This window comes from Lemur catta, chromosome 24 (assembly GCF_020740605.2).
Source record: "Lemur catta isolate mLemCat1 chromosome 24, mLemCat1.pri, whole genome shotgun sequence".
NCBI classification, from domain to species: Eukaryota; Metazoa; Chordata; class Mammalia; order Primates; family Lemuridae; genus Lemur; species Lemur catta.
This window is the reverse complement of record NC_059151.1, coordinates 10,732,261-10,756,703: the sequence shown is the minus strand read 5'-3', so window position 1 is coordinate 10,756,703 and position 24,443 is coordinate 10,732,261. Positions and strand designations below refer to the sequence as shown.

General features: G+C 31.8%; 1 protein-coding gene across 1 annotated transcript in view; it reads left to right on the top strand.

Annotated features, from left to right (window-relative positions):
* STPG2 (sperm tail PG-rich repeat containing 2) overlaps nt 1–24,443 on the top strand; it is a 131,685-nt gene that overhangs the window by 59,763 nt on the left and 47,479 nt on the right. The window lies entirely within an intron of this gene.

The following is a 24,443-nucleotide window of genomic DNA, read 5'->3' as shown; positions in this document are numbered from 1 at the left end:
ATTCATTTTTAGGAGAACAGTCATTTTTAGGGCATACATGAAAGGTGAACTCATCGTGTTGTATATTGAGTGGAAGATTTACTTAGGTACAACTCATTTTACTAGTAATGTAAATTTTTTCCCTTTTCAGTTTGAATCTATCTTAAAATCTAAGACTCCTCAGTGATTTTTTTTCACTCCTTTTAACCTGTATGTTGAATTGTGTTGCTATAAATTTTTCTAACTGCATTTCCATTTTTATAAAGAGCTAATATTGAAAAAGTAAAGCAGATTAAATTTGAATATGAATAGTTGACTATTTCATTCAGATTGAATTTATAAAAATACCAAAGTATCGCATCTGTAATTCCAGCACTTTGGGAGGCTGAGATGGGAGGATAGCTTGAGGCCAGGAGTTTGAGACCAGCCTAGGCAGCATAGCGAGACTCTATCTCTACAAAATATAAAAAAATTAGCCAGGTGTTGTGGCGTGTGCCTTAGTCTTAGCTACTTGGGAGACTGAGGCAGGAGGATCACTTGAGCCCAGTAGTTTGAGGTTATAGTGAGCTATGATCGTACTGCCACTGCACTCCAGCCTGGGTGACAGAGTGAGACCCTGTATCAAAAAACAAAACAAAACATGGCATGTTAATATTGCATTCTGCGACATAACTGAATTCATTTATTAGTTCTAAGTTTTCTTAGTGGACACTGTCTTTAGAGCTTTCTATATATAAGATCATATCATCCTCAAACAGAGACAATTTTACTTCTTCCTTTCTGATTTGTATACCTTTTATTTCTTTTCCTGGCCCAATTGCTCTTGCAAGAACTTGCGGTGCTATGTTGAATGGAAGTGGACAGAGTGGGCATCCTTCTCTTGTTCCTGATGTTAAAGGACATTTCAGCTTTTCAATGTTGAGTAAGATATTAGTTGTAGACTTATCATATAGAGCTTTATTGCTATATTGAGGTACATTCCCTTTATACCTAATTTCTTGAGAGTTTTTATCATGAAAGGATGTTGAATTTTGTCAAATGCTTTTTTGCATCTATTGAGATGATCATATAAATTTTGTTCTTCTTTCTGTTGATGTGATATATCACATTTATTGATTTGCATATGTTACATCATCCATGCAATACCAGGGGTAAATCCCACTTGATTAAAATGGTGTATGGTCCTTTTAATGTGCTGTTGAATTCAGTTTACTGGTATTTTTTTGAGGATTTTTATATCTACGTTTATCTAGAATATTGACCTGTAATTTTCTTTTCTTGTAGTAACTTTGACTAGGTTTGGTATCAGTGTAATGCTGGCATCATAAAGTGAATTTGGAAGTGTTCCCTCCTCTTCAATTTTTTGGAAGAGTTTGAGAATGATTGATTTTAATTCTTTAAATGTTTTATAGAATTTACCAATTCTATAATGCTACCATCAGATTAGTGGCATTGATTTTTTCCAGTCATAGTGCCCACAGGTTTATTTTTAAAATTTTCTGTCATCCGTACCTAGTTATACAATGCTGTTTGCAAATCAAACATCTTAACTTCTATTCATATTTACTTTTGACACTGTTTACTTGAGATTTTTCCCTTGTTTTCCATGTGTATTCCAAGTTATATAGGCATCCTTAAGGAGTAGTTGATATTTTTTGTTTCAGTTAGTATGTTATAGGTTTCATTAGTTCCAGACACAAAATTTTATATTAATTTTATGTTATTTATATTATTTACTTTTGGTTAGTTATGATTAGTGTAATATTCTGTCTCTCTCATCACAGTGATTGATTCAGTTGGGAACAGGAGCTCAGTTGGCCCAGAGAATAGTTTAGGATTGTGTTCTGTGTTTGGAGAAAAAGAAGCTTTATCTTCTGAATTGTGCAACATATAGTATAGATATAAGGCTGCAACCATTATACTGCCATGGAGAAAGCCTGCCTGCATGGCAGGAGATGATACATGGAAGAGAATTGGGTTTAGAGAATCGGAGAGAAAAATGGAATTGAAATCCTTTTAAAATCACACCTGAAGCCCGTCTCCCTTCTAAATCGGTAATATTTAACCCTGTCTTCCCATTATAAGTTATCTCAGAAACCGTAAAAATAGACCACTTAAATCATTATTTCTGGGGAGGACACACTGGAATCTGAAAAAGGGTATTTTTTAAAACCCCTCCAGGTGATTCTAATGTGAAAACAGTACTGAGAACCATTGTCTAGATTTTTCAGTAATATTTGCCCATAATTTACTGTATTATTTAAGCCCATTTGTTTCTTTTTCTGTTATGTGCAACCAAAAGCGATCTCAGTGATACACAAGGAAAGATTTCATTAGAAAAACTTAGAAAGAAAATTATCCTGAAAAACATCAGAACAGAATTCTTATACCAGCATCCTAGAATCTAGGTCTAGGATTTATTAAAAAAGCTAGCAAAAATTAAGTTCAGTTTGTTAGGCAAATTGGAAGAAAGGGAATGGTGTAAACCATTGCAGTGAGATAAGTACATACATATCAAGCCATATTTAAGAAGATACAATTATGACTTTATAAAATGCCACAATTCATATTGGCTAATTAATGGACTGTATACAGAACTAGACATACATGCTCCATGATCTTTTCACTTGGATAGGAAAGAGATACTTTGTCATAAGTTGACTATATCTCTTGAAAGATTATATAGTCTCAGCCTTGATTTATAATTTTTTACTTTTTATATTATAGATAGTGATAGCCTTTTTATTTCCTTTGTTATGTTCTAAGTGTAAACTAGGCAGTTTAAAGGTGATTATCTTAGCACCAAGCCTGTTTTTTATGTTTTACTGGCAGAATGGTACATTTCTTTTTCTATTACTATGTCATCATTATAAGACTTTATTTCAGTTGTTTGACCCTGTATCAGAACTGCATTTTCTTTCTGGGTTATATCTTTAGCTCAAAAGTATTACAATTCTTAAAATAAATACTATATTTTCATTTTCTGTTTGAGCAGTGTGATTTTCTTCATACCAGCTTATATGGTATTTCCCATCTTCGCATCATGCCCTACCCCGAGGTACATCAGTGTTCAAGACATTTTTTTCTGGGATACATTTGCATGTCTTTAAATTTCAGGCGCATTTGTTCTCCCTGTGAACTCAGCTATCTGATAGGTTCAAGTAAAAATCTAGTCATATAGATGATTTGGCTTGCTCTTGTCAGGGCGGAAGTGGCACTCATTCCAGCTTTGGACATCTATCCTAGGTAGATGCTAAAAATCAGTTCTGACATTAACAACATTGTCCTCCTAATCAAGAGAGAAAAGATTTGGAGATTATTATGGAGTACTATTAGCATGTTATTTCAGTAAATTTGTGTTAGATAATGATGGGTTAAACCATAGTAATGGGAGAAGTATAAAAGTCTGAGGAGTTTTTATGGTATGAAATTATAAAGTATGCTTAAGGAAATATTTTAGCTTAAATCGTCCCTGATAAAGCCAATCTTTTAAACCATACAGTTTATTCCTAAATGTTATTTTCTCATGCTAAATGAACCAGAATATTATTTTTCTTATGTCATTTTCCAAAGCGTCTCTTAAGTCATTTTATTTATGACTATAGGAAAGTTTTAAGCCCTGAGGTATTTTTCTTGCTTGCCCATTTATGAGTTTAGTTACCTATTTCAAGAATAATAGCCAAAAGTATAGAAAATGCTTTTGCAATCCTCATATTAATGAGGATTTGAGGGAAGAATAACTACGAAAATGATAGCATTTTAGAGATGGAAGGGACCTTAGGGAACTTTTAAAGTAACATTTTTACCTTTTATAAATGAGAAAATTAAGGGGCAAAAAGGTTAAGTGACTTATGGAAAATATTGCATAGGGATTTCTTGCAAAAAGGAGAGGGTTAGATTAATGACCCCTGTTAGAGAAAAAGCTTTTTGTTTTGTCCTTTAAGACTAATGAGCCTCTTCTTAGACTTTATCCCACCCATTTTGGTCTCCTTACTTTTTTTGTTCTTAATCAGATCCAGGGGACCGGACCTCAGATTTTCTTTCTTGTCCTTTGCTTATTTACACTCTCCTTTTATTTTTCTGAGCCTTCTTTATGACTAAGTCCATCTACTCTCTTTTTCAGTTTTGCTTTTCTTTTTCTTCTTCAAAATTGGTAAATAGATCCTTTCCTTATTAAGAATAATCCTTATAGGAAAACAATTTGAGAATAGCAGCAATAAAAAGAACATTGTAAGCTCTCAAATATTAAAAATATATTAACAAAAATGCCTAGAATCCTTCGGGTGGTCTTGGAAGTCTTGGTGAATATATACCACATTTATTTTTAAGTGTATTATATATTCAACTGTGCTCCTCAGCTTAAGCATACTCCCTTCTTCCTTGAAGGCTCCTCTTCCCAGTAATGCAAAAAAAATGCAAAAATACTCAGGAAAGAAAAATATTATACTGTAGCTGAAGTGAGTAATTTGCATTTCTTAGAAGCTCTATATCCAGTGACATCAACTCTTTACCAGTTTATATGACCATTTCTTAAAGGACATATCTTCTTAACCACCAAAGTTGTTTTGGATCTAAGAATATCTGATATTTGGACTTCCCTTTAGTTCTGGTTATATTGTAATGAACCCTGAACTAGAAATCAGGAATTCTGATTCCCTTCTCAAGGCTTTATTTGTTTATACTTTGCTGCTTCCAAATGAAACAGATCTTGCCATTTTTACTGATGTGTGAAGATAATTTTTCATTCTGTACTATTTCCTATTTGTTTGGGCACACTTCTATGTCTTTGCTAAGTATTCTTCTGCCTGCTCTGCTTTTTTTTTTTTAAAAAAAGAAAACCTGTAGATATAAAATGAGAAGCTCTTAATGAACCTGATGCCATTGATATAAAATGCAAAAGATCTTTTTTAGATTCCACATATAAGTGAGACCATACAATGTTTGTCTTTTTGTGTCTGGCTTATTTCACTTAGCATTATGTCTTCCAGTTCCATCCATGTTGCAATGAATGACAGAATTTCCTTCTTTTTGAAGGCTGTGTAGTATTACATTGTATGTATATATTATATTTTCTTTATCCATCCATCCATTAATGGATACTTGGTTGATATATGGGAGTACAGATATCTCTTCTGCATACCAGTTGCAATTCCTTTGGATATATATATATATACTCAGAAGTGGGATTGCTGGGCCATATGGTAATTCTATTTTTAGTTTCTTGAGGAATCTCCCTACTATTTTCCATAGTGGTTGCAATAATTACTTTCCTACCAACAATGTACAGTGGTTCGCTTTTCTCCACATCCTTGCCAATACTTGTTATTGTTTGTCTTTTTGATGATAACCATTCTAACAGATGTTAGGTGATATTTTATTGTGGTTTTAATTTGCATTTTTCCTGATGATTAGAGATGTTTTTCATATATCTGCTGGCCATTTGTATGTCTTCTTTTGAGAAATGCCTGCACAGACCTTTTGCCCACTTTTTAATTGGGTTGTTTATTTTTATTTTTTTGCCATTGAGTTGTTTGAGTTCCTTCTAGTCGATTTTATAGAAACAGGATAGAAAGGTGGTTAACATAGTTAGTGGGGGGAGTGGGGGCCGCAGGGGAAGGAGAGCAATGGGGAAAGGGAAGATTTTGATCAAAGAGTACAAAGTTTCAATTAGACTGGAGAAATCAGTTTTGGTGATCCACTGCATTGCTTAGTGACCATAGTTTTAATTGTATATTTTAAAATTGCTAAAAGATTAGAGTTTTAATGTTCCCACCACAAAAAATGCTAAGTTGGTTTGTTAGTTTTATTGAATCTTTCCACAGTGTATCACATTGTACCCCATAAATATACGGTTATTATTTTTCAATTTAAAAAAGTAAAAATAAATGTTCAAATGTAAAAGATATTTTATGAAAAATTTTATACATATTTTAAAATTCTGTTGCAAACTCTTCCAAATTTTTTCTGTTCTCTTGCTTATTTTCAGGCTGAGAGAATGCAGAAGTCTCTTTGCAGGAAATTAAACATATTAAGAATTCTCATCTAGATAAAATGCAAAGTTTTATGAAATATTGTTTAAATAGTAATAATGAGGAGAACTGGGATTTTATGCATTCTACTGATTGTTTCATCTTCCCTTAAAAGACTTAAAAACTGTTTAAAATATGTTTAAAACTTACACAGAGTAGAAATCCTTAACTTTTAAATGTATGTTATGATTAGTTTGGAAAAGATACTCAAAGAAAAGTAAAACATTCCCTAAACACTAGAAAACAAAGGAAGCAGCATGTAATTTAATGATAAATATCTCTGAGGACTTTATAATTACCTTCTAATATGGCGTTTATATTTAGAAAATTAATTTACTCATTTTTATGGTCCCACATCCGATTCTTAAAATATACTTTTAAGACATCATTGTTTAATTATAAAAGAAGCATTAACAGAGTAGATTTTGAAAATCTAAATTTGCAGATTTTAGCATTTCCACTAGGGTGTAAGACCTTTCACAGACCTTTGATTTGCTATGTACAAGGAGGAAATCACGTACTAAACATTTGCCAACAATTTCCTAATGTGCATTGTAAATACATGCTTACATCTGTTTCTTCATATGAGTCTCATCGTGCACACTTAGGGGGCTTTTCTTCTACTGGTATTCAATTGATTTAATTAAGCAAGTCCTACTAATGTGCTAATTGGAAGACAGACTTTTTAGCATTCGCTCGAGATTAGATTGCATTCATGGAATCATAATTATTTTGATGGCTTGCCACAGTGAAATAGATGAACTGTGTAGTGGCTAAATTTTTAATGAAGTTAACTTTTCACTTTCATTTCTATGTAATTTCTCTCTTTATCCTGTGTATAAGGTTGTTTCTCAAAGTGTCTTTTATTTTTTTCAGTTGTTAACCATTTTCCTATTATGCCATGTCACAAATACTTTAACAATATTTTGTTATATATTTACAAGGCTGTGAAATGAAAGAAAGACAAAACAATGTTGATCTGAAGACTTAATGCTGGGAAAAAGGAGTAAGAAAAATGACATATTAGAGTCCAATTATGGCATAAAACATTTTGCCTTATACATTATTAATAATTTACATACTAATTATAATTTCTGTCCATTTTTATCTTCTATTAGCTCATCTAAATTTATAGTTCTAAAAACACTATTATGACCTTATTATGTTCCAATCCCCAATCACAATTGGGGACTCATAGATAACTATTATCTTTCTTCTGGAAGAACTTCATCCAAAAGTGAAATTGATGTTATTACCTGGAATGATTCCTTTTAAAATTTATAGGTAAATTCTACCTATAACTTAATGCCATAATAGATTATTGATGTTTTTTCTTCATTTTATTTCTTAAAAGTCATTAATTAGGCTCTGATCTTTATTTTTCTTAGCCCAGCGTTTCAGAGGTATTTAGCTTTTAGAGAAAAAAATATAAGCATATCAATGTAGCTGCAATATAAATAAGTATATAAAAAGATAATTAAGTACAGCCATTTCGGAAAACAGTTTGGCAGTTTTTTCAAAAGTTGAATAGTTAAAAGTTCACCTATCATTGACCCAGGTGTTCTACTCCTAGATATTTATTCAAGAGAAATAAAAACAAATATCCACACAGAGACATTAGATAAATGTTTATGGCAGTGTTATTAACCAAAACCATTATTATTAATCCCAAACTAGAAACCATCCAAATGTTTAACTAGTGAATGATCAACAGACTAGCATATCCTTATGATGTAATACTGCTCAGCAATTAAAATGAACGAAATACAGTGTCTTAGGTTAGGAAGCTATAACAAAATACCGTAGACTGGATGACTTAAATAACAGGTGTTTATTTCTCACATTTCTAGAGGCTGGGAAGTCCAAAGTCAAGGAGTCTTTTTGCTATATCCCCACATGGCAGAGTGAGAAAGATTCTTTCTCTCATATCTCTTCTCTTTAATTTTAATTTTAATTCACTTTTATTTTTTTAAATTTCAAAATATTAAGGGGTCCAAATATTTTTGGTTACATGGATCACTTTGTAATGCTTGAGTCATGGCTATCTTCTGATAAGTGATCACTAATCCCATCATGAGGGCTCTACCCATATGATGTAATTACCTTCTAACAGTCCCATTTCTAAATACCACCACATTGAGGATTAGGGATTCAACATATCAATTTTGGGGAGACACATTTATTAAGTAACATATGAGTATACACGATAACATGAGTGAATTTAAAAATCATGCTGAGTAAAGGAAGCCAGAAACAAAGTAGTATTAAATATATGATTCTATTTATAAAACTCTAGAAAATGGAAACTAATGTCCTAGAATGCACATCAGCATTTATATGTGTGTGTCCATGGAGAGTGGGATGGCTTACAGAGGAACACAAGGAAGCTTTTATTAAAAGAGGTGAAAAAGTGTTTCCTATCTTGATTGCTGGGATTGTTTCATACATGTGACGTGTGTCAAAATTTATGAAATGGTACACTTTAAATATGTACACTTTACTGTATACCAATTATACATGAAGAAAGTTGCAAAAAATTACTTAGGGAGGTAAGACAAATTGATATATGTCGTAAAAATACAGAAAAACCCACAGCAATAACAAATAAAAATAAATCATTAAAATGATCAAGAACATGAATTTGCAACCCCAGGAAATAATAGATTCCAGAAAGTGTTTCCAGTGGAGTTTCAAATAACCAGTTTTCATTTCAGATGCTCAACATTTTAAAATAATCCCTTTATTTTGATTGATAGAGTTTACTTTTGATATCTGCTTTTACTCTTTTGTTTATGATGTAAGATTTTTCATTGCAAAAGAGGTCAACTATTTTAATATTTTAGCTTGTCTTTCATTATCTTCATTCTATTTATTATTTTATTTTAATTGTATAACTAGAGAAAAATAATGTAGAAAAAATACTTTTATAATTTTAAAATATGATTTTTTTTAGCCATCTTCAAGAAACTTTCAAAAGCACTGTGAACTTAGTAGAGCCCAAGGCTACTTCTAGATTCAAAAACTCAATGTATGTAATAGAATTATTGTGTTAAGTTACTAACAAAAATTTTAATTTTTCAAGAAATAAAAATGTCTTTAATTGAAATATGGTAAGGGTGCTAAGGTGGAATGAATTTATATTTGTTTCTGTTCTTGGAAAAATAAATTGGATATAAAGACCTTGGTAGTAGGATACTTTTGGTAGTGTGAAATGAAAGAAAATACAAATGCATGGCATATTGTTCCTTCTATATGGTACAATATTTTTGTAGGGTTGTATAACATTACTCATTAAAAAGAGAAGATATTATGCATTTGAGAAAATCTTGTGTGTTCAAAGTACCTTTTGTTAATGTAGGGTAATTTTCCTGCAATGTAAAATATTATTGGTAGTAATTTAAATAAATTTTGAACACAATATTTTCAGACTAAAGGCAAAAAGCACTATAAACAAATGTTGCACCGTATTTAAGAAGTTGGGTTTTCAGTGTATGTTAGCAATTTTAAACTAACTGGTGTGATCTAAGAGTAAATGAATGAGTAAATATGTTGAAAACAATGGAAGCTGTGTTTCTTACTGTTGGAGAAGGGAGCTATAAATACAGAAAGAAGAAAGACCAGAATTAGCATTGTAGAATTAAGTTGAAATTAGAGGTTTCATAGTGTGTGTGTGTGTGTGTGTGTGTGTGTGTGTGTGCATGTATGTGTATCTATATGGATACAGATACAGATACATAGGTATGTTTATATGTGCGTGTGTATTTTTTCCCAAGCTTTGTCTGCTGAAAGGGCTCCAGTAGCAATGAATGTACTTTGGTCTTAGACTTTGATTTCTAAAACCTATTCACTGCTAAAAGACTCCAGATATCCTTAGAGAAATCGCTGCTTTCATGGCAAGAACAGTATATCTTGTGTTAAAAATTAACACACATTAAAAAATAATTGGAACATGATGAAAGGACACAAGAGGCAGCTTGAAGGTACTCCCACTTGCTATATCTGGGGTAATTTGAGCATTAAAATTAAATAATTATGGTAATGAGTTATAACCTGTAGAATAAAACAGGAATCTATGAGTCAACATATGTAGAGTCTTAAAAATGGTTGTTCTTTTTTACATTAAATTTATTAATTAACCTAAGGAGATCTTTCATCTTTATGATGCTGATTAATTTTATACAGATGACAGATATCTTTCCATATTTTAAAATCTAATTTTATATCTTTCAGAAGTATTTTAAATTTTTTTTCATGTTTTACCCTTTTTGAGTTTATTTCTAAGTATTTTTTAAATCTTCTTTGTTATTATAAATAGGATTTTCTCTACTTAGTATATCTTCTAATTGGTAATTATTTGTGTATTTGAAGGGTATTGGTTTCTGTGTGTTAATTTTATATCCTTGTACCTTACTAAATTATTTTATTGTCATTGATTCTCTAGGGTTTTCCAGGTGTGCTATCATATCATTTGCAAATAGAGGTAGTTTTACTTCTCTTAACATTTTTATACCTCTAGTTATATCTCTTGTTTAATTGCATGGGCTAAAATATTTTCAGTAAAATATTAAATATTAGTAGAGATAATCTTGCCTTTTTCCTCCTGGTGTTAGTGGAAATACCTCTAGCATTTCCTGATTCAGTGAAATGGGCAACTTTAGAACTAAGCATTTATATTTTTATCATGTAAAGAAAATATCCATCAACTATTTTCCTGGATTCCTTTTTAGAGAAAATATGAGTAGGTATCTAATAACTTTTGTTAAAGGCTTTTATAGCATCAATAGAGATTATATGATTGTTCTTCTTAGATGTTTTAATATGTTATATTTTAATCAGTTTCCCAATATTAAACAAACATTACATTCCCAGAGTAAATCCAATTTGATCATGCTTTATCATTTTCATAATGTGGTATTGGATTTTGTTCACCATTATTTTATTTAGTATTTTTCCATCATTTTCATGAATGTGATTGGTCTGTAATTTTCTTTTTTATGTTATGTTTGTCAGTTTTAAGATTCAATGTTATACTTCCTTTATGGAAAGAATTTAGAAATTCGTCCTTCATTGTTCTTCATGCCCTAGAACAAGTTATGCAGCTTTGAGACTAAGTTTAACAGTAATAACAACCTTGTAGTTAGAATTCTCCAGTGAAATCTGGGCATGATACATCCTTGATAATGTTTTTTTTTCTTAATTGTACAAAAATTGACATTTTATTTAGCTTTACATTTCTAACAGATTTTAGTAAACTATATTTTCTAAAGAAATTATTCATTTTATCTGTTTTCAAATTTATTTGAATAAAAGTCTGAAAAGCAGACTAGAATGATTTTTTTCATTTCTTCTGATTCAATGGTTATTTTACTCTTGTCAACTTTCAATTCTTATTTTGAATAATTTATGATTTCCCCTTATTTTGTTCATTAGATTAGCTACTGAAGTATTTTGTTAATTCTTTCAAAGAACTAGGATTTTGATTTTTTAAAATTAGATTTATTATTTTTTTCTATTCTCTACCTCCTAAATTCCTGTGCTTTTTCTTTTTTATTTCCTTTCTTTTACTTTATTTGGTTGTTATTTTCCTTGGTTCTTTATGTGGAAATTTAATTTATTCTTATTGTTTTGTTTTACTTTAATAGAGGGTTTAAGACTTCAATCACTGCTTTTTTTCTTTATTCCATGCATCATGATAAGGTAGTGATTTCATTGTTATTATTTTTAGAAATTCTGTGATTTGAGTTTGTATTTTCTTTTCATTCAAGAGTTGTTTCAGAGTAGACTCTTTAAATTTTGAATGAAAATATCTTTATAGTTTTTTTTTCTCTATTTGGAAATTTCCTGTTTAATTGTGATCGGGGAGTGTTAGTGATTTCCTACTTTATTACCTTACTGGTACATTTTTTGTTAAATAAAATATATGATTTTGAGGGGATGAATTTTCCATGTGTATTTGAGAAGTTGTATTTTCTATTTTCAGTTTGTAAAATTCAACGTGTATCCTTAGGATTTATATTATTGGTGTATTTTTTAAGTCCTCTATACCTTTCCTTATTTTGTGTTCACTTGAACTGTCTTGAACAGTCCATATTTTAATGTCTCCTATTATTGGTGTGTAGAACTATTTATTCTTACGTCTTCTGTAGTTTTTGTTTTATAATTGTCATTGCTATTTCATTTGGTAGTCATGACTTTTTTTTAATTTCAGCATATTATGGGGGTACAAAAGTTTAGGTTACATATATTGCCCTTGCCCCCCTTTCCCCACCCCGAATCAGAGCTTCAAGCATTTCCATCCCCTAGATGGTGAGCATCGCATTCATTATGTATGTATACACCCATCCCTTCCCCACCCCTCACATCTGCCCGACACCCGATTAGTGTTATTCCCAAATGTGCTCTTCTTAGGTGATGATCAGTGAAACCAATTTGATGGTGAGTACATGTGGTGCTTATTTTTCCATTCTTGGGGTACTTCACTTAGTAGAATGGGTTCCAGCTCTATCCAGGAAATACAAGAGGTGCTAGATCACCATTATTTCTTATAGCTGAGTAATACTCCATGATATACATATACCACATTTTATTAATCCACTCATGTATTGATGGGCACTTGGATTGTTTCCACATCTTTGCGATTGTGAATTGTGCTGCTATAAACATTCGGGTGCAGATGTCTTTTTTGTATAATGACTTTTGTTCTTTTGGGTAGATGCCCAATAATGGGACTGGTGGATTGAATGGTAGGTCTACTTGAATCTATTTAATATATCTCCATGTTGCTTTCCACAGAGGTTGCACTAAAAATACATAAATGCTTTAAAAATATCAAAAGATTATCTGTTTAAAAATGGACTAAAATATTTGTTTTCTTGTATCACTAAATAATAGGTCTACTTGCACTATGCACAACCGTTATTCTAGTTCTAACCCAGAATAAGTAATTTAGCCCCTTTTGCTCTTAGTTTTCCCCTTATTAAATAAGGATGATCTTAAGGACACTTCAGAGCTAATTTTAGTTTTAATATTTTAAACTAATTTAATAATAGAGAATTTATTTTTTCTTTCTTTCCTAATTTACTACTTATTATATTTTTGAAAATAATATTAAGGTGTATTGTTTATAAACTGAAAAGTATTGGGGATTTAGTAACATTTTTGACAATTAAACTCATCAAAAAACAATTGAGCAGAATAACTTATGAGCTGTTCAAACTATCTCAGTTTCTAGTATTAAGACCTGCTAACCATAGGCATATTTTTCAAAATAATCACACAATCAAGATACAAAACTAGTTAACACTGAAAACTGTATCAAAGGATTTCTAGTTCTGTCATAATGTCAGATTAGATAACTTGAAGTTCCTCTTACTATAAAAACTCTGAAATGCTAGGTAAATTATAACAAACATCTTAAAGATGACCTTTAAGAAAGTAAGGGTATTTACCCAGGGTTAGAAAGAATAAGGCCAGTAAAAATTAGTTTGGTAAACACATGATTTGGGACTGTTAATATCTGTTTTTTTGGATAGAATAGAACATTTGTATATATAGATCTCAGGTATGCATTCTAACAGTTATGTAGGAAAAAAAGGCCTTGGAAATGTATGAGATGGGAAGTTGTAAATAAGATACCGCAGAGCCAGAAAATGTAAAGGAGTACACTCTGTGGAAAAAGTGGACCAGAACAATTCAGTGGCCAACAGACAAATTTGGCAAGATAGCTTTTTGCTGTCAGCTGAGCTCTAAGAATGAAAAAAATAACTCCCCTGAGAATTTTAACCATGGGCCTGTGCCTTGCACAAGTTTGTGATCTTAATTTATACTGCCTCTAATGTCTGGAAATCCCTATGCTAAGAAATAAATATAAAAATTGCCCCTACAGTGGAGTTCCTGTGGTAAAAACATGAAATTATCCTGAAAGGAGGGCTTGGATGTCCAAGATGTCCACAGATACACCTCTACCAAAGATGAACTCACAATCCAAAATTACAGTATCCATGAGGAAATCACACTATAAATGTGATTCAGATGGTATAACAAATAGCAAGGACAGGCACATATAAACTTCAATAATAGAATCAGAAAAACTATAAAAATATTTTTAAATGGCTAAAGGCATAAATTAAGGAACTAAAATATTAGGTAAGACAGTATGAAAAAACAATAGGCAGATTGAAAAGAAATCAAGCAGAACTTGGCAATTAAAATATGTGGAAATTAAAATAATAATTAAAAAAACCTCAATCGATGTCGTAGCAAGTACCTCCAGTTGCTTTCTTAATATCCATTTTCCCTTTCTTTTTTCCTAAAATAAAATTAATTTTGTTTGGGTTGGCAATATAATTATTAAAAAAACAAACCAAACTGCATTTGTTGGCATCCTTACCCCTATGGATATCACTATGTGATACTGTTTTTGTCAAGGAGTTATGATTGCCTTCCTCTTTCCCCATTCATTTTTTTTATTTCACGAAAAGCAAACAGAATAAGTGAAATGAAATATCCATTATGCTATCATATGGCAATCAGGAGAATGAACTACATGTTAAGGTTGGCAGAGTAGAAAATAGGAAGAGCTTAGGAATTGATACTATTATGGAGCTGCTGTGTCAGCCCTGGGCTGCCAACCTTCAGATGTTGTGTTATGTGGTAAAAATAAATTCCTATTTGGTCAACACTATAATAAGGCATCTGTTATGTGTAGCAGAATAATATCTAAAATAAAAAGCTAAGCTGATAATTAATATACTGGTAGATAGATGTGAAGAAATTTTCCAAAATACACTAAAAAGATAACCAGTTGGAAAATGTAATAGAGACATTAGGAGAAAAGAATGAGAAGTCCTAGAATGCATCTAATAAGAATGCCACAAGGAGTTAATTGGGAGAACTCAGGAGAGAGAATATTTGAAGAGGTTATGCTAACATTGTTCCAGTATAAATGGAAATGTGAATTCTTAGATTCAGGGAGCTGAGTCAAGTTCCAACGAGGATAAATAAAAAATAAATCCTAGATGAATTATAGTGAAACAGAAGAACACTAAAGGAAAAGGAAATTATCTTAAAAAGCAGCCAAAGATAAAAGATCATAAACAATTGTAACGTATTAATGGCTTATGTCAATGTTAAGTAGATCAATAGATTCTAGGCTGCACTTTCAGGAATGCATCCAAAGCTACACCTCAGAACTGGGCTAACATGGGAGCTGGTTGCTGTTCCTGCACAATTAGGAATTTACCTATTGAAATGGAAAGTTGCTACTGTTGGTGCTGGCCCCAGAACCTAGCTACTGCTTGATTAGGAAGCCAAATGCTTAAGTAATTTTACCTTGCTGCAACTGTCAGTTTGAGTCACACTGCCTTTAGTGTATTCTCCCCAGCAAAGAATTCCTCATGCTCTGTCTCCCCTTTCACGTAACTCAGTTCCAAATTCAGTCTGACACAAATGCATTTGAATAGCAAAAGCAAATCCTATTTGGATCACTAGCTGTGCAAGTGTTTGGAAAATAAAGTTTTCAGCTTTATAGTCTCTAAAATATAGCAAGGCAGAGCAGAAGGAAGTTGAAAAAAATGTTAATGAGCCAATCTATAGTCTATGTCATACATACCAAAGAAGGATAATTGGCTGAACAGCATAATTTTCAGTGCCAAAAACAAGCCAGAAGACAAGGTAATACCCTCATAGTGCTGAGAACACAAGTAGATTTTTGAAAAATAGAAAATTTAGCCTAACAGACACTTTCTGAAAGAACTACTGAACAATACACTTCATTAAGAAGGACATTAAACCTAGAGAGTAGGAGTAATATGCAAGGATAAATGATTTTCTGTAATAATTACATATTACCATTATTATAAGAAAATATTAACTTCAAAAATAATGAAAACTCGTATCAAAGAAATAGAAGATATCTGTTTATTACTTAAAAGAAATAATGCCAGAATCAAAGAAGATTGTACAGGTGGCCTTCTTATTTTAATATAATGTGATTTTGTGGATTTTGTAATCAGTTTCCCCCAGAGCTCTGGGACACCTAATCTACCATCACTGCGTCTGTACTTAGGAAAAAATGGACAGCAGGATTCTAGGTGCTCTACAGTTTTCCTCAACCATTGTTGGACAACAATATCGTTTTACTTTCAAATCTCTTTGTTCCTGTAATTGTTAGAATGGCAATGATATAACTTTATATAACAGATTTTCAATGAATACTAAGATACTTCAAATGTAAAATGCAATACTATCAGGGTTAATAAACCTATTATTGAGGGGCAACTTTAAAAATGGTTTTGACTAAGTTATTCAATATTAATCCCTTTAGCTCTAGGGCTCAAAATTTATTAACTACTACTAAGTGATTGTTCTCATTTTGTAAACAATCCTCTATTTATGGCATAATGAAGTTTAGTTGTAGTAGGAAAAATTTCTCAACTGTTTCCCAAAGACCTTGAATCCTAAGTCCTGGAATTTGTGAATATTATGAGCCATCATTCCTATAATTAAATTATGATATATGGGACAGTCAGTCTTAAAATAGATTATTCTGGATTATCTGGATGGCACCAATGTAATCACATAAATCATTCAGAGCAGAAAGCTTTTTGGGGAGCAGGAGGAGAAATCAGAGAAATTAAAAGTGTGAGAATGAATCAACAGCTTATTGCTGCTTTGAAGATGAGACAGCCATGTGAAAAGGAATACGGACATCCTCTGGGAGCATAAAGCAGCTCCCAGCTAATAGCCAGTACGGAAATAGGGACTTCAGACCTACAGCTGTAAGCAACTGGATTTTGCCAACACCTCGAATTAGCTGGGTAGCATATTCTTCTCCAGAGTTTCCGGGTTAGGAGCCCAGCCTAGCTGACACTTCAATACCCTGAGAATAGAAGATGGTCATGTCTACCTGGACCTCTAACCTACTAAACTGTGAGCCAATAATAAATGGGCATTGTTTTAAGCCACCAAGTTTGTGGTAATTTATTACATAGCATCAGAAAACTAATACCTTAGTCCACAAATTGGGATGTATGATCCTTATCTTTTTATACTGTTTGTTTAATATTAAAAAATAACTTGACTTAATCTGTTCAAATTAATAAATATGTTTTAAATATAACTGATAGAATAAGGAACATGTATTTTGATTCAGTCCACATTTACACTTCTCTCCTCATCAAAAGTATAATTCTGTTTTCTACTGTATTTCATATATTAAAAAACAGTGCATAATTATATCATGAATTTTTTTGGTGCTTAGGAACATCATTAAATGATGATGTAATCAGTGATTAATGTGATACCACCTTTTGAACTAGATGTGTGCTGAAAATGCAGAAATTATAATGAAATGCAGATACTGAGAAGTAAATGTCTTTATTAACTTTATTGATTTGAAAAAATCAAAGTAGGAATAATTTTTCATACTTATAGAGAATAAAGAATATTCATAAAATCAAGGGTAGGAAATATGATGCATTAATTATTAGTTTTTTTCAGCAACATGAAAACTAATATTTAAGAATGTTGCATTGTACTGTTGTTTGATTACAGCTTTTCTGAATTTTCAAGTGGCACTGTACATCAATGTTAATTTTTATTGTTTAAGTTTTAATGGTATACATTAAAAATGATTACTATGAAAACATTATTTAATTTCCCTTTCAAATTTTCAGAGATTGTAGATAATATTAAATTATCTGGCCTAAAAGTCTTTCAGAGTATTATATGTTTTGTAATATTTGATTAAATTTTTTTGCTTGGAAAAAGGAAAAAGCAAAGGCAATTATTTTTATTCACTTTTGGAGAGAAGGCAGGGAGGAATGAAGGCATAATGGGGATACTAAGAGTATTGAAAATTTGAGTATTTTCATTTTGGAAAAAAATCATTAGAAATGTTTTGAAAACTTATTCTCCAAATGTAGTGTATGGTCTGTAAATATATTAGTTTCAATCAAACACTGATTGGAATCATATTTATATTCAATGATTTTTAAAATTTATATTTCATTTTTAATAATAAAATCTGTTAATAGAATGACCAAGAAGTTCAGAATATATGACTTATGTTTTTACATGATATTAATAATAATTTAAAAATACATCTCAATTTTTAGTGTTAATGTAAGGGAAATAAGGAATGGGAAATAACGCTTTGTTCCCTCTCATCCATGGGATTATATTTTCATTTAGAATATTTTGCTTTTAAAATTTATATTTAGCAAATAGAACATTTCAAGTGCACATTATTCTGATGATCTTTTTATCTGACAAACCTCTAAAATGAATTTTTAATTAAGGAAAACATTAGAGGAATTTAAAGGATTTAAAGGAAATAAAGGAAAAGAAAATGTTGGTGTATATATTGAACTGCTTCCTTGGAAATTACAAACTCAAAATATGATGCATATATACTCTTGGAATAGAGTGCCAAGAGTATATGTTATCACAACTCTGATGATATATGGTAGCTTCCAACTAGTTGTGGGCTGATTCCATAAACTCTGTATATCACTCATCTTCTAGCTTCTCAAACTATTCCTACTACACAATTTATGAAGCTTCTCTATCTTTCTTATCTATGTACCTCCTCACATTTTTATTCTAGGGATCTACTTAGAATCTCTGATTTTTGTTTACTTTAGTTTTGTTTATTATTTGGAAAAGAGAGCTCATCCAGCTAGTACAAAGCCTCTGCTTTATACTATTATAGTTTCCTAATTTTCTTCAGTAAGCTTATACTATTTTTGTGGTACTAAGTTTTGAGGGTATTAAAAAACCTCTCAAATTCCAGGACAAATTACAAAGAAAAGGAAGAAACTAGGACAAATAGTTTAGAAAAATGGCTATGGAAAGAGGTTTTGGTAGCAAAAGAATGAGAGCCAAAGGAAAGGGAAGATCCATAACTTTTCATATTCTTGATAAATCAGAACTTAATTGACCCAATAACAAAGAAATGGGAGAATAATGAAGGAGTGAAAGTCAACCAAATCTTTAATTTTTAATATGTTATTTTCTTTCTCTTGCCAAATCCCTTTTAGATTAACTAGACTGATATATTGGAATTCTGTTTTAGTTTGTCTTTCACCTGTTTCTGATAGAAGGTTAAGACTTGTTAAGGCTTGTTTTGTGGCCTAATGTGGTCTATCTTGGAAAATGTTCCATTTGCTGATGAAAAGAATTTATATTATGTAGTTCTTGAGTAGAATGTTCTGTAAATGTTTGTTAGGTCCATTTGTTCTAAAGTCAAATTTAAATCCAATATTTCATTGTTGATTTTCTGTCTCAACAATTTTTCTAGTGCTGTGAGTGGGCTGTTGAAGTGTTCCACTACTATTGCATTGTTGTCTATTTCTTTCTTTAGGTCTAGTAATATTTTTTTTGTGCATCTGGGTGCTCTAATGTTGGGTGCATATATTTAGGATAGTTATATCACCTTGAAGAATTGATCCTTTTCATTATATAATCACCTTTTTTTGCTTTTGATTTAAAGTCTGTTTTAACTAATCTAAGCATAGTGAGTCCTACTTGCTTGTGATTTCTGTTTACATGGAATATCTTTTTCCACCCCTTCATGTTCAGACTATATATATATATTTATTGGTCAGGTAAATTTCTTGTAAGTAGCATATAGTTGGATCATGGTTTTATTTTAAATTCATTCTGCCAATCTATATCTTTTAAGTGGAGCTTTTAATCTATTTATGTTCAAGGTTAATTAACTGACGTGAGGTTTTGTTCCTGTTATATTGTTAATTGTTTTCTAATTTCTTTGTTTCTTTTTCTCTGTCATGGTGAGTATGGCTAATAATAATATATTTTTGAAATTTGCCAAGAGATAGATCTTAAGTGTTCTCACCACATATACAATGTTGGAACTATGTGAAGTGATGGATATGTTAATTAGCTTGATTATAGTAATCATTTCACAATGAATATCAAAACATTAAGTTGTATACCTTAAATACATATAATTTTTATCTTTCAATCATACCTAAATATACTGGGGAAAAAAAGAATAATTTGGTGAGTAGGACTGTGAAGGTTCGTATGAGGAGGACATCCTTTTTTTTTTTACTTTGTTTCAAACTTTTAGAATGAGAATATTATTTATATTCAGGACTGGAGTGATGGGAAGGAAAAATAGAACTTAGAAAACAAAATGATCCTTTCTAATTTAACGAAAAATTTCTTATTTTTTTATTGTTTTCTGTGTGTGAGTTATATGCAATTTGAAAAATAGTTCTTGCAGCTAAGGTGAAGAGATGTGAGTTACATATGTTTCACGAGGCCCTAGGCTCAAAACTAGCGTGAGTTAAATACAACTCACATGGCAGTTAATGTGTTAAACTGCATGTTCTAAAATTAAAAATTTTTTTTTCAAGTACTACTCAAATATCTGAGCTATTAGGAACTTAATATTTATAATGAGGTATAATAATAACTGAAATTTAAGTATTATCACCTATGTGTCTGGCACTCTTGTGTTATACATACATTAACTGATTCAATCTTTCTTAACAACCCAAGGAGGGAAGAACATAATTATTATTATTATACTCATTTTACAGATGAGAAAATTGAGAGATATAATTTGCCCAGCAAAGAAGCTGAATCAGGGCTTGAACCCCAGCAGCACAATTTCAGAGCCCATAATCTTTACTACTGGTAGATACTAACTCCAGTGCTTAAGAAAGACTGAAAATTTTTGTTGTTATACTGCTAAACTAATACTAATATAGTGTAGCATTTAAAAACAGTATCACTTATGTGGCATTTTGTTTATACTATAAGGGAAACCATATACCAAAATTTTTAAGAGAAGTAAAGATGTTCACCTTTTTATTTTAGATGATTATTTTCTTTACCCTTACAAAGGTAACAGATATTTTAGATGTTTTTAGGTGGCTATAGTCTTTAAATATGTGATAATGGAAAATAGTACCTAAAGGTAATAGCACCCTTGGAGCCCTTTCATCTAATGTTTTATTCTGCTCGTTTTGTTTCTTCATTCAACCAACAAACATTTAGTGTCACTGAGAAATGTGCTATTAATTTTGACACTGAATATAAGCTAACTTGCACAAATCTTTAGTATTGTATAAGCACTATAAGTCTGGAAGAAGATGGGGTACTTAAAATATATTTCATTCATTAGAAAAAATATTTTTAGGAACATTAGGGGAGAATAATTAGGTTTCCTATATTTCAAATGTACAATTTGCCCTTTGCTATTGAGATTTGCAGTCTATGTGTCATAAAATGGAAAACATAGTTACTCTGGGGTTATGTTGGTTAACATTATTGGAACTTCCTACCTCTTTCTCTGTCTAGACAATGTTCTTTTCCTGTTCGTAGCTCCTTTGTCTTAATTACCTTGCTTTTTTCCCTTTCTCTGTATCTTTTTCATAGTATATTCCTCCCTGTTATCACCTCTATTCTCTGTCCAGGTATGACCATAATTATTTTTGAAGTAGATATTGGGATGCCAAAATATTTATAGCTTACAAAAAGCAAGGCTGGATCATTCTTAGCCTTAGTATGGTGGAGACAGCTTCCAAATATGAATAGATCTACAACTCATCTCACTGGCAATCTCATAGGAAGAAGAATGTAGAGAAATGCCTTCTGCACAATGACCTTCAACATAAATCCTGGTGGGAGAGGGGGTGAGGTTCTTGAGGACCTTCTTAAGGTTAACAATAAGGCTGTGAATATAACCCAGCAATTCTCACTTCAGGTTCTGTGGTGCTCCAGTAGCACTACCTTGCAATGATCCCTATTTTTACACAAGGATTAGTTCTTTCCATACTGAACATAAGTAGATAACAATGGGATCCATTTGTTTTAAAAGGTATGAGCATACCAAATTATTTGGAATCTTATACTCATTTCTTTAGGATTAATGAACAATGTTCCCAAGTCTGCTATTGAAATTCACACATTCCTCACAACTCACATTCAAAATTTACTTCTAAGTATATCAAGATGATTTTTATTACAGTACCTTATCCAAATCTGTCCAACTGGTACTGGGAGCAATTACTTCCTTTTTAAAGAATCACTTTCTTCCTTTTGCATTCAACATTACAAAGGAATTTTTTGGATTAAAAGTAAAGCTCTGAAAAAAAGGATATCATGTCAATTAGAGCTATGATAATTGGCAATAATCTCTACTTTTTTTCCACCTCAGTAGCATTAGCATTTGCAGGAAGAGAAAGGTTATACAGGCCATTTTTGTTCACGTGTTTTACTTTAATTTGCTGAGATACAGTTCTTTTTCTGTAAAACCCATGTCAAAGGTGATTATGAAAACTCAAGCATTAACAGTAAAAGTCTACTTTTTTGATAGCAAAGAGAAGAAAATGCATCTCACATCAGATATTAATCAAATTTAACTCCCTGCAGACACACTATAATAATTTTGTGAAAGTTAATCTTTGATCAAAGTTTACATGGACATATTTAAATATACTTCGACATCATTGCTTAGATTATAAATTATATGTACCTTTATTAGAAATAATAACATCTTTAGGGAAAGCAATATTTGAAAATGTTTAGACAACACACATTTAATATAGAACTGCTTGCATATGAGGCAAATTTAAGCATTGTGTGGGTTGAAAATACTTTCAAGGCATAGTTTCAGCCCTACTGTTATGGCGAAACTCAGCAATAAAGCTAAATCTGGGAGAGAAGGCTTTGAGGTAGACAGATACTGAAAGAGCATTCACTCATTCATTAACTCACATACTCACCCATTGATTTAAAAATACTCGTCGATTACATATTGAGTGCAAAGGCACTTTCCATCACTGGAGATACAATGATGTGCAAAACAGAGGCTTTCTGAATGCTCAAGGAGTTTACCTTTTCTATGGGAGTGAATGAAACCAAACAAATAAAGACTTGTTTAAATGCAAGTGTATTAACTGCCACAAAGTTAAGAGCTGTGTATTCGGAGAGCATATCAGAACTTAAAGAGCTAATGGATTTAGGAAATCTTTGAGATCCAAAAGATGAGCAAGAATAGAGAATAAAGTCAAGAAGCCATGCATCCAAACGCTTTTTTTTTTTTTTTTTGAGACAGAGTGTTGCTTTGTTGCCCTGGCTAGAGTGAGTGCCGTGGCGTCAGCCTAGCTCACAGCAACCTCACACTCCTGGGCTTAAGCAATCCTCCTGCCTCAGCCTCCCGAGTAGCTGGGACTACAGGCATGCGCCACCATGCCCGGCTAATTTTTTTTTTCTATATATATTTTAGTTGGCCAGATACTTTCTTTCTGTTTTTAGTAGAGACAGGGTCTCACTCTTGCTGAGGCTGGTCTCGAACTCCTGACCTCGAGCGATCCACCTGCCTCAGCCTCCCAGAGTGCTAGGATTACAGGCGTGAGCCACCGTGCCCGGCCAATCCAAACGCTTTTGACAGAGGTAGTCCAATATCCTGGATAGTATCTCAAGTGGGTTAACTTTTTACAGTACTAATGCCCTCAAAGACAGAGAGAAATTAAGACTGAGATTATTATTAATAATTTCCTACCCAGTTTGCATTCTTTTTTTATTCTTTCATAACAGAACCCAATTTTATTTAGGAAAATAATGTACCCAGGTAAAGCAACTACTTTTTTTCAGGTTCTCTTGTAGCTATAGGGTAGTTATTTGACACAGTTTTAACTTATGCAAAGAAAGCAGAAATTACTAGATTAGGCTTCCAGAAAAGTCCCTCAGAGAAGGCTTTTTATCTGCTAAACATTTTTTGCCTTTTACCCTTTCCTTTCTTCAATTTTGAAATGAAAATCTTATAACAGTAACTATGGTTAATATCTTAAGAATATAAGGAATGAGGATCAAAATCTAAATGTGGTGTCTCAGAAAGCATGACAGGGCCTGGTGATATTATGGAGCCCCGAATGCCCTGGATTCCTATGGCCAGTTTTCATTAATTTAGGAGAATAATAGAAAAATTAATCTGAAAATTTGTGGGATAAGTAGACTCTTATCTGAGGAAACCTGTCTTCCTTCTCATCAGACAGCTTCATTTTATTCATGCCCTTATACTGACAGAGAAGGTAATAAATGTTCAAATATATGTGGTATATTTGTTTAATGTACTACTTATGTGTTTATGCAAACCACAAGTAATAAACTAATTCAGAAGTGAGGAATGTTATGTCTAGCTTTGGTGGTCAAGAATGCTTTATGAAAGAGGTTCCAATTGAACTGGGTTTTACAATTGTAAATTTGCGTAAAATTGAAAAAGATTTTGAAAGCCAAGGAGAGTTTTTTGAAATTTTTTTCCATAGGCACTGGGGAGCCGATGAGCGTTTCCAGCAGTCATGTTTTAGTGCAATAACTTACTGGCTACTAGTAATTTGGGACTAGAAGACCTAAGGGCAAAATAGAAAATGAGTACAGTTGTCAAGTAGTAAGTATTTT